Genomic DNA, 12,450 nt, shown 5'->3' with positions numbered 1-12,450 from the left:
CAGGATGCATACCAAGGAGAGTACAGTCGGGCCCTGAGGCTTAGGAGGGTCTTAGTGGCGCCTTCCTCAGAGGGCAATGCTCGCCACAGGACTTCACCTGGTAAGAGGCACTAATGGGAACAGAATGGAGGTGCCTTTACAAGGTAAACACTGAGTTACGATATGATCCAGCAGGCCCACTCCTGGGCCTATAACCTAAGAAAGAAGACAGAAGTGGAAAGACACAGGCAGGCAAATCTGCATTGCAGGAGTATTACAATAGCCAGGACATGGAAGCAAGCAGAAAGTCCATCAACAGATGAGTGGACAAAGAAGAACAGGGACCTGAACAGATGGAATATTAGCCAAGGAACAAAAGGAAACAATGCCATCAACGGCACCATCGGTGAGGCTAGAGTTCATCACGCACCTTGCAGTAAGTCACAGAGCGAAAGATACATAGCCTACGATATCACTTATAGGTGTTCCCTGAAAATTGATATCACTGAAGATATTTCCACAGAGAAAGGCAATCACAGATGCAATAAACAGATTTATGGTTCACCCATGGACAGGTGTGAGAATTGTGTACATTAGGAAATTGGGTTTAAGAGCGAGATACAAACACAGGTGAAATACAAAATCACCAAAGGCCTACGGAATACCAAGAGAAGAGTACTCAACATTGTGTCATAAGCTACATGGGAAAAGGATCCAAAGAAGACTAGATACGTGTTTATGTGTAAAAGAGCCACATCTTTCACACCTACAACAAGCAAAACATTGTAATCAAACTTGCTGTGAGAAAAAATAAACATTGAATTAAAAAACGAACAGGTCAGTCGTGAGACACAAACTTAAGGGGCTTTTTCCTGGCACAGTCCATTCTAATTGACAACCGAGAATACGACTTCCACGGAGGCTCTGTTGCCCGAGTAACCAGGTTTGGTAAAGGAGACCTGCTGCCGCCTTGTGGCCGTTTCTCAAAACAGCAGCTTTAAACCCAGTGCTAATGGTCACTTGATATTCAAAATCATTGCAGGCCTATAAATGACACCTGCCCTCAAAAACAATTCTTGGGTCGTACATCGAGGAAAAAAACTCAAAAGACGTGCACACTTCAAAACGACAATTTCAAGAGGCATATTTTGCGCACATTTTGTCTTCTCTTTCTTTCTTTCTCTTGTGATAAATAAAAGGGCATGGAAAAATGCTCAACATCAGGAAATAAAGCCATGCAAATCCAGTCGACAAAAACGTTCACCCACCGTCGTCAGAATGATCATCAGCCACAGAGTCTACAAAGAATAAATGCTCAAGGTGTTTTAGAGAACTCTGTGCCCTCTAGCTGCCGCTGGGACGTAACCTGGGAACAGCTAGTAGTGAGAACACCGTGGAGGTGCGTTGAAAGGTAAAAATTGAGCTAACTGATGGGCCTATCTCCCGAGTAGACCAAAATCAAAAAGACACAGGCTGGCCGTCCTGCACTGCAGCAACATGTACCATCGCCAAGACTTGGAAGAAACCCAAATGTCCATCAACAGAACAATGCACCAAGAAGAAGGGGGCCCATGTGCACAATGGAACATGAGCCACGGAAAAGCATGCAACAGTGCCGCTGGCACCACCGTAGAAGGATCTAGAGATACCCACCCAAAAGGAAGTACGAAAGAAACCGAAATAGAAATATCCTATGACATCACTTATAGCTGTTACTTCAACATTGATACCCATGAAGTCATTTCCAAGAGAAGGCCGTGCATAGATGCAGAAAACCAACTATGCTTAACCAAGTGGAAAGGTGTAAGGAATGTATGAATTTGGATATGGGGGTTTACAGACATGTACTGATACATATGAAATATATAATCACAAAATACCTAAGGAATACCAGGAGAGGTCGACTCAACACTCTGTAATAACCTACACGGGAAAGGATCCAAAGATGAATAGATTGATACATACATATGATGAACCAGATGCAGTACACCTAGAACACACACCACATTTTTATCCAATTGGCTGTGATACTAGATAACAATTAAATTTTAAAAAACACACAAGAAGTAAGGAGATATAAGCTCTTGGGGGTTTGCCCTGACACACTGCACTCTCATTTGCAGCCTACTAACACAATTTCCAGGAAGCCTCTGTTGCAGGAAAACCCAGAGTTGGAAATGGAGAAATGCTGCCGCCTTGTGGCCGTTTCCCGCAAGAGCGGCTTCAAACGCATAGCTATGGGTCACTTAACATTCATAAGGACTCAGGCCTCTAAAAGACACCTGCCCTCAAAAAAAAAAAATGTCCTGAGCTCGGCCGTGGCCAAAAAAATTCAAAGCAGGCAAATGTGTCAAAGAGATAGTATGATAGAGGTAAGTTTTACTCACTCTTTATCAAAAAAAGGAAAATGGAGAAAAGCTCAACATCAGGAATCATCAGACTCCTCTAACCTACAAAAAGCTTTCAGCTCACCCAAGTTAACTACCGTCAGCCAAAAGACTACAAACAATAAATGCTGAAGGGGTTTTAGAGAACTCTGTTCCCTCTGTCTGTGGAGGACATGTCTAGTTGTAACAGCCAATAATGAGAACAGAAAGGAGCTGCGTTTTCAATTAAAAATTGAGCCACCCTTCCATCCAGAACACCCACAGCCGAGCCTCTCACCTGAGAAGACAGGCTGCAAGAGCTGCACTCCACGAGTTTTCACAGTAGCCAAGACACCGAAGCAACCCAAATGTCCATCAACAGAAGAATGGATAAGAAGAGCTGGTCCGTGGACACAGTGGACTATTAGCCATGGAAAACAAGGAAACACTGCTCTTTGAGGCACCCGAGATGAGCCTAGAGATCATCACAGAACATGAGTTAAGTCGGAAAGCAAAAGGCATACCGTATGACATCACCTATAGGCGTTATCTAACAGCTGACACAAATGAACATATTTCCACAAAGAAAGACACTCAGAGACTTAGAAAACAAACTAAGCTGATGTAAAATGAGAGGTGGGGGGAATGGATAAATTAAGATTAGTGTCACCATATGTGTACAAATACGTATTAAATATATATATCAAACAGACCGACCATATAGCAAGGGAGGTCACCAGAACACTCTGCAATAATTTACATGTGAAGAGGATCTGTACAAGAATATATATATATATATAAAACGTACAAATGAACCAGATTCTGTACATATAGGACCAACAGTATTCTAATCATTACCCCGATTTAAACAAATTAAAAGAGCGAACAAGAAGTAATGTGACATACACTTCTGGGGTTTTTTCCTGGCACATTCCATTCTAATTGACAACCTGGGAACAGGACTTCCAGAAGGCTCTGCTGCCCTAGTAACCAGATGTGGGAATGTAGCAATGCTGACGCCTTGTGGCCGTTTCCCACAGCAGCAGCTTTAAAGTCAGTGCTAATGGTCACTCAATATTCACACCCATTGCAGGCTTGTAAATGACACCTGCCCTCCAAAACAAAATCCTGGGGTCGAAAATCGACCAAAAAAGTCCAAAGAGGGCAACCTTCCAAGAAGACAATTTCGAGAGGTTTATTGTACTCACGGGGTTTTTTTTTCTGTTTTTGTTTAACAGAATAAAAAAAGGCGTGGAAAAATGCTGAACCTTAGGAATTATTAGACACGAAAATACACGTTACAAAAACCTATCATGTCACACGACTCAGCATGGCCAGCAGCAAAACTTCTGCAAACAAGAAATGCTGACGGGGTGGTGAAGAAATGCGTACCCTCGGTTCTAAGTGGGACGTGGTAAGAGCCCCTAAGGAAAACACAGTGGAGTTGCCTGGAAAGGGTCAACATTGAGCGACCGTTCAATCAAGCATAGCCACTGCTGGGTCTATCACCTGAGAGGATGAGAATCAAAAAGACACGGGCTGGCAATCCTGCAATCCAGCAATGTTTACCATAGCCAACACTTGGAAGCAATGAAAATGCCCAGCCACAGAGGAATGCAGAAAGGAGCAGTGGTCCATGGACACAATGGAAGAGTACTCCAGTGAAAAGTAGAAATTCCATTTTAAAAACAGATATAAGTAAGGAGACATCAGCTTTGGGGGGTTTCTCTAGACACATCCCACCGTCATTGATAACCAAGGAACACCACTGGCAGGAAGGCCTGTTTCACTAGTTACCAGAGTGGGAAACGCAGAAATGCTGCAGCCCTGTGGCCGTTACCTGCAACGGCAGCTTGAAAACCCGTGCTAATGGTCACTTCGTGTGCACAAGTCCTGGAGGGCTGTCAATGAAACCTGCCCTCAAAATGTCTTGAGGGAGGTAGTGGCCAAAATATTTCAAAAGGCGGCACATAGTTCAAGAAAAGAATGTGATGAGGTAAGCTACACACACAGTTTGAAGAAAAAAAGGGCATCCCTGAAAGCTCAATTTCAAGGCTTTATGAGACGCATGCAAATCCAACCACAGAGGTATCGGCTCACACCAGTCAGAAGAACCATCAGCAACAAGACTACCAACAATTCATGCTGAAGGGGTTGTGGAGAAGTGCATACCCTCTAGGTTAAGTGGGACTTTGCCGCCAGCCGCGGCGGGTCCTCAAAGTGTAGCAACAACCGACGAGAGGGGGTAGGGAACTGAACGCACCAAGGTATGGGATCAGAAGGGCACAAGCAACTGACGCTTGCAAGGCAAGTTTAATAACAAAGCATAGCCGTATATATACCCCTAAAGCAGGGAATTTGCTTCGTCACGCCTTATCGGCATCAGCTGGTTGGTTGGCTTCTCGGCTTAGTCACACCTTATCAGCATCAGCTGGTTGGTTGGCTGCTCGGCTTCTCCCTCAAAGGCACCAATTTCCCCTCCAGGGTTGCTTTTCCTAGCTTTAGGGAACAACCAGGGACTCCCAGTAACTGAGCAGGTCCCTGGAGCGATTTGGCCAAAGACCATCTCCTTTTGTATGTTCATACCATAAAGTCCAGGATGCATACCAAGGAGAGTACAGTCGGGCCCTGAGGCTTAGGAGGGTCTTAGTGGCGCCTTCCTCAGAGGGCAATGCTCGCCACAGGACTTCACCTGGTAAGAGGCACTAATGGGAACAGAATGGAGGTGCCTTTACAAGGTAAACACTGAGTTACGATATGATCCGGCAGGCACACTCGTGGGCCTATAACCTAAGAACGAAGACAGAAGTGGAAAGACACAGGCAGGCAAATCTGCATTGCAGGAGTATTACAATAGCCAGGACATGGAAGCAAGCAGAAAGTCCATCAACAGATGAGTGGACAAAGAAGAACAGGGACCTGAACAGATGGAATGTTAGCCAAGGAACAAAAGGAAACAATGCCATCAACAGCACCATCGGTGAGGCTAGAGTTCATCACGCACCTTGCAGTAAGTCACAGAGCGAAAGATACATAGCCTATGATATCACTTATAGGTGTTCCCTGAAAATTGATATCACTGAAGATATTTCCACAGAGAAAGGCAATCACAGATGCAATAAACAGATTTATGGTTCACCCATGGACAGGTGTGAGAATTGTGTACATTAGGAAATTGGGTTTAAGAGCGAGATACAAACACAGGTGAAATACAAAATCACCAAAGGCCTACGGAATACCAAGAGAAGAGTACTCAACATTGTGTCATAAGCTACATGGGAAAAGGATCCAAAGAAGACTAGATACGTGTTTATGTGTAAAAGAGCCACATCTTTCACACCTACAACAAGCAAAACATTGTAATCAAACTTGCTGTGAGAAAAAATAAACATTGAATTAAAAAATGAACAGGTCAGTCGTGAGACACAAACTTAAGGGGCTTTTTCCTGGCACAGTCCATTCTAATTGACAACCGAGAATACGACTTCCACGGAGGCTCTGTTGCCCGAGTAACCAGGTTTGGTAAAGGAGACCTGCTGCCGCCTTGTGGCCGTTTCTCAAAACAGCAGCTTTAAACCCAGTGCTAATGGTCACTTGATATTCAAAATCATTGCAGGCCTATAAATGACACCTGCCCTCAAAAACAATTCTTGGGTCGTACATCGAGGAAAAAAACTCAAAAGACGTGCACACTTCAAAACGACAATTTCAAGAGGCATATTTTGCGCACATTTTGTCATCTCTTTCTTTCTTTCTCTTGTGATAAATAAAAGGGCATGGAAAAATGCTCAACATCAGGAATTAATAAAGCCATGCAAATCCAGTCGACAAAAACGTTCACCCACCGTCGTCAGAATGATCATCAGCCACAGAGTCTACAAAGAATAAATGCTCAAGGTGTTTTAGAGAACTCTGTGCCCTCTAGCTGCCGCTGGGACGTAACCTGGGAACAGCTAGTAGTGAGAACACCGTGGAGGTGCGTTGAAAGGTAAAAATTGAGCTAACTGATGGGCCTATCTCCCGAGTAGACCAAAATCAAAAAGACACAGGCTGGCCGTCCTGCACTGCAGCAACATGTACCATCGCCAAGACTTGGAAGAAACCCAAATGTCCATCAACAGAACAATGCACCAAGAAGAAGGGGGCCCATGTGCACAATGGAACATGAGCCACGGAAAAGCATGCAACAGTGCCGCTGGCACCACCGTAGAAGGATCTAGAGATACCCACCCAAAAGGAAGTACGAAAGAAACCGAAATAGAAATATCCTATGACATCACTTATAGCTGTTACTTCAACATTGATACCCATGAAGTCATTTCCAAGAGAAGGCCGTGCATAGATGCAGAAAACCAACTATGCTTAACCAAGTGGAAAGGTGTAAGGAATGTATGAATTTGGATATGGGGGTTTACAGACATGTACTGATACATATGAAATATATAATCACAAAATACCTAAGGAATACCAGGAGAGGTCGACTCAACACTCTGTAATAACCTACACGGGAAAGGATCCAAAGATGAATAGATTGATACATACATATGATGAACCAGATGCAGTACACCTAGAACACACACCACATTTTTATCCAATTGGCTGTGATACTAGATAACAATTAAATTTTAAAAAACACACAAGAAGTAAGGAGATATAAGCTCTTGGGGGTTTGCCCTGACACACTGCACTCTCATTTGCAGCCTACTAACACAATTTCCAGGAAGCCTCTGTTGCAGGAAAACCCAGAGTTGGAAATGGAGAAATGCTGCCGCCTTGTGGCCGTTTCCCGCAAGAGCGGCTTCAAACGCATAGCTATGGGTCACTTAACATTCATAAGGACTCAGGCCTCTAAAAGACACCTGCCCTCAAAAAAAAAAAATGTCCTGAGCTCGGCCGTGGCCAAAAAAATTCAAAGCAGGCAAATGTGTCAAAGAGATAGTATGATAGAGGTAAGTTTTACTCACTCTTTATCAAAAAAAGGAAAATGGAGAAAAGCTCAACATCAGGAATCATCAGACTCCTCTAACCTACAAAAAGCTTTCAGCTCACCCAAGTTAACTACCGTCAGCCAAAAGACTACAAACAATAAATGCTGAAGGGGTTTTAGAGAACTCTGTTCCCTCTGTCTGTGGAGGACATGTCTAGTTGTAACAGCCAATAATGAGAACAGAAAGGAGCTGCGTTTTCAATTAAAAATTGAGCCACCCTTCCATCCAGAACACCCACAGCCGAGCCTCTCACCTGAGAAGACAGGCTGCAAGAGCTGCACTCCACGAGTTTTCACAGTAGCCAAGACACCGAAGCAACCCAAATGTCCATCAACAGAAGAATGGATAAGAAGAGCTGGTCCGTGGACACAGTGGACTATTAGCCATGGAAAACAAGGAAACACTGCTCTTTGAGGCACCCGAGATGAGCCTAGAGATCATCACAGAACATGAGTTAAGTCGGAAAGCAAAAGGCATACCGTATGACATCACCTATAGGCGTTATCTAACAGCTGACACAAATGAACATATTTCCACAAAGAAAGACACTCAGAGACTTAGAAAACAAACTAAGCTGATGTAAAATGAGAGGTGGGGGGAATGGATAAATTAAGATTAGTGTCACCATATGTGTACAAATACGTATTAAATATATATATCAAACAGACCGACCATATAGCAAGGGAGGTCACCAGAACACTCTGCAATAATTTACATGTGAAGAGGATCTGTACAAGAATATATATATATATATAAAACGTACAAATGAACCAGATTCTGTACATATAGGACCAACAGTATTCTAATCATTACCCCGATTTAAACAAATTAAAAGAGCGAACAAGAAGTAATGTGACATACACTTCTGGGGTTTTTTCCTGGCACATTCCATTCTAATTGACAACCTGGGAACAGGACTTCCAGAAGGCTCTGCTGCCCTAGTAACCAGATGTGGGAATGTAGCAATGCTGACGCCTTGTGGCCGTTTCCCACAGCAGCAGCTTTAAAGTCAGTGCTAATGGTCACTCAATATTCACACCCATTGCAGGCTTGTAAATGACACCTGCCCTCCAAAACAAAATCCTGGGGTCGAAAATCGACCAAAAAAGTCCAAAGAGGGCAACCTTCCAAGAAGACAATTTCGAGAGGTTTATTGTACTCACGGGGTTTTTTTTTCTGTTTTTGTTTAACAGAATAAAAAAAGGCGTGGAAAAATGCTGAACCTTAGGAATTATTAGACACGAAAATACACGTTACAAAAACCTATCATGTCACACGACTCAGCATGGCCAGCAGCAAAACTTCTGCAAACAAGAAATGCTGACGGGGTGGTGAAGAAATGCGTACCCTCGGTTCTAAGTGGGACGTGGTAAGAGCCCCTAAGGAAAACACAGTGGAGTTGCCTGGAAAGGGTCAACATTGAGCGACCGTTCAATCAAGCATAGCCACTGCTGGGTCTATCACCTGAGAGGATGAGAATCAAAAAGACACGGGCTGGCAATCCTGCAATCCAGCAATGTTTACCATAGCCAACACTTGGAAGCAATGAAAATGCCCAGCCACAGAGGAATGCAGAAAGGAGCAGTGGTCCATGGACACAATGGAAGAGTACTCCAGTGAAAAGTAGAAATTCCATTTTAAAAACAGATATAAGTAAGGAGACATCAGCTTTGGGGGGTTTCTCTAGACACATCCCACCGTCATTGATAACCAAGGAACACCACTGGCAGGAAGGCCTGTTTCACTAGTTACCAGAGTGGGAAACGCAGAAATGCTGCAGCCCTGTGGCCGTTACCTGCAACGGCAGCTTGAAAACCCGTGCTAATGGTCACTTCGTGTGCACAAGTCCTGGAGGGCTGTCAATGAAACCTGCCCTCAAAATGTCTTGAGGGAGGTAGTGGCCAAAATATTTCAAAAGGCGGCACATAGTTCAAGAAAAGAATGTGATGAGGTAAGCTACACACACAGTTTGAAGAAAAAAAGGGCATCCCTGAAAGCTCAATTTCAAGGCTTTATGAGACGCATGCAAATCCAACCACAGAGGTATCGGCTCACACCAGTCAGAAGAACCATCAGCAACAAGACTACCAACAATTCATGCTGAAGGGGTTGTGGAGAAGTGCATACCCTCTAGGTTAAGTGGGACTTTGCCGCCAGCCGCGGCGGGTCCTCAAAGTGTAGCAACAACCGACGAGAGGGGGTAGGGAACTGAACGCACCAAGGTATGGGATCAGAAGGGCACAAGCAACTGACGCTTGCAAGGCAAGTTTAATAACAAAGCATAGCCGTATATATACCCCTAAAGCAGGGAATTTGCTTCGTCACGCCTTATCGGCATCAGCTGGTTGGTTGGCTTCTCGGCTTAGTCACACCTTATCAGCATCAGCTGGTTGGTTGGCTGCTCGGCTTCTCCCTCAAAGGCACCAATTTCCCCTCCAGGGTTGCTTTTCCTAGCTTTAGGGAACAACCAGGGACTCCCAGTAACTGAGCAGGTCCCTGGAGCGATTTGGCCAAAGACCATCTCCTTTTGTATGTTCATACCATAAAGTCCAGGATGCATACCAAGGAGAGTACAGTCGGGCCCTGAGGCTTAGGAGGGTCTTAGTGGCGCCTTCCTCAGAGGGCAATGCTCGCCACAGGACTTCACCTGGTAAGAGGCACTAATGGGAACAGAATGGAGGTGCCTTTACAAGGTAAACACTGAGTTACGATATGATCCGGCAGGCACACTCGTGGGCCTATAACCTAAGAACGAAGACAGAAGTGGAAAGACACAGGCAGGCAAATCTGCATTGCAGGAGTATTACAATAGCCAGGACATGGAAGCAAGCAGAAAGTCCATCAACAGATGAGTGGACAAAGAAGAACAGGGACCTGAACAGATGGAATGTTAGCCAAGGAACAAAAGGAAACAATGCCATCAACAGCACCATCGGTGAGGCTAGAGTTCATCACGCACCTTGCAGTAAGTCACAGAGCGAAAGATACATAGCCTATGATATCACTTATAGGTGTTCCCTGAAAATTGATATCACTGAAGATATTTCCACAGAGAAAGGCAATCACAGATGCAATAAACAGATTTATGGTTCACCCATGGACAGGTGTGAGAATTGTGTACATTAGGAAATTGGGTTTAAGAGCGAGATACAAACACAGGTGAAATACAAAATCACCAAAGGCCTACGGAATACCAAGAGAAGAGTACTCAACATTGTGTCATAAGCTACATGGGAAAAGGATCCAAAGAAGACTAGATACGTGTTTATGTGTAAAAGAGCCACATCTTTCACACCTACAACAAGCAAAACATTGTAATCAAACTTGCTGTGAGAAAAAATAAACATTGAATTAAAAAATGAACAGGTCAGTCGTGAGACACAAACTTAAGGGGCTTTTTCCTGGCACAGTCCATTCTAATTGACAACCGAGAATACGACTTCCACGGAGGCTCTGTTGCCCGAGTAACCAGGTTTGGTAAAGGAGACCTGCTGCCGCCTTGTGGCCGTTTCTCAAAACAGCAGCTTTAAACCCAGTGCTAATGGTCACTTGATATTCAAAATCATTGCAGGCCTATAAATGACACCTGCCCTCAAAAACAATTCTTGGGTCGTACATCGAGGAAAAAAACTCAAAAGACGTGCACACTTCAAAACGACAATTTCAAGAGGCATATTTTGCGCACATTTTGTCATCTCTTTCTTTCTTTCTCTTGTGATAAATAAAAGGGCATGGAAAAATGCTCAACATCAGGAATTAATAAAGCCATGCAAATCCAGTCGACAAAAACGTTCACCCACCGTCGTCAGAATGATCATCAGCCACAGAGTCTACAAAGAATAAATGCTCAAGGTGTTTTAGAGAACTCTGTGCCCTCTAGCTGCCGCTGGGACGTAACCTGGGAACAGCTAGTAGTGAGAACACCGTGGAGGTGCGTTGAATGGTAAAAATTGAGCTAACTGATGGGCCTATCTCCCGAGTAGACCAAAATCAAAAAGACACAGGCTGGCCGTCCTGCACTGCAGCAACATGTACCATCGCCAAGACTTGGAAGAAACCCAAATGTCCATCAACAGAACAATGCACCAAGAAGAAGGGGGCCCATGTGCACAATGGAACATGAGCCACGGAAAAGCATGCAACAGTGCCGCTGGCACCACCGTAGAAGGATCTAGAGATACCCACCCAAAAGGAAGTACGAAAGAAACCGAAATAGAAATATCCTATGACATCACTTATAGCTGTTACTTCAACATTGATACCCATGAAGTCATTTCCAAGAGAAGGCCGTGCATAGATGCAGAAAACCAACTATGCTTAACCAAGTGGAAAGGTGTAAGGAATGTATGAATTTGGATATGGGGGTTTACAGACATGTACTGATACATATGAAATATATAATCACAAAATACCTAAGGAATACCAGGAGAGGTCGACTCAACACTCTGTAATAACCTACACGGGAAAGGATCCAAAGATGAATAGATTGATACATACATATGATGAACCAGATGCAGTACACCTAGAACACACACCACATTTTTATCCAATTGGCTGTGATACTAGATAACAATTAAATTTTAAAAAACACACAAGAAGTAAGGAGATATAAGCTCTTGGGGGTTTGCCCTGGCACACTGCACTCTCATTTGCAGCCTACTAACACAATTTCCAGGAAGCCTCCGTTGCAGGAAAACCCAGAGTTGGAAATGGAGAAATGCTGCCGCCTTGTGGCCGTTTCCCGCAAGAGCGGCTTCAAACGCATAGCTATGGGTCACTTAACATTCATAAGGACTCAGGCCTCTAAAAGACACCTGCCCTCAAAAAAAAAAATGTCCTGAGCTCGGCCGTGGCCAAAAAAATTCAAAGCAGGCAAATGTGTCAAAGAGATAGTATGATAGAGGTAAGTTTTACTCACTCTTTATCAAAAAAAGGAAAATGGAGAAAAGCTCAACATCAGGAATCATCAGACTCCTCTAACCTACAAAAAGCTTTCAGCTCACCCAAGTTAACTACTGTCAGCCAAAAGACTACAAACAATAAATGCTGAAGGGGTTTTAGAGAACTCTGTTCCCTCTGTCTGTGGAGGACATGTCTAGTTGTAACAGCCAATAATG

This window comes from Kogia breviceps, chromosome 3 (genome assembly GCF_026419965.1).
Source record: "Kogia breviceps isolate mKogBre1 chromosome 3, mKogBre1 haplotype 1, whole genome shotgun sequence".
Taxonomy (NCBI): Eukaryota; Metazoa; Chordata; class Mammalia; order Artiodactyla; family Physeteridae; genus Kogia; species Kogia breviceps.
Note: the sequence above shows the minus strand (reverse complement) of the source record.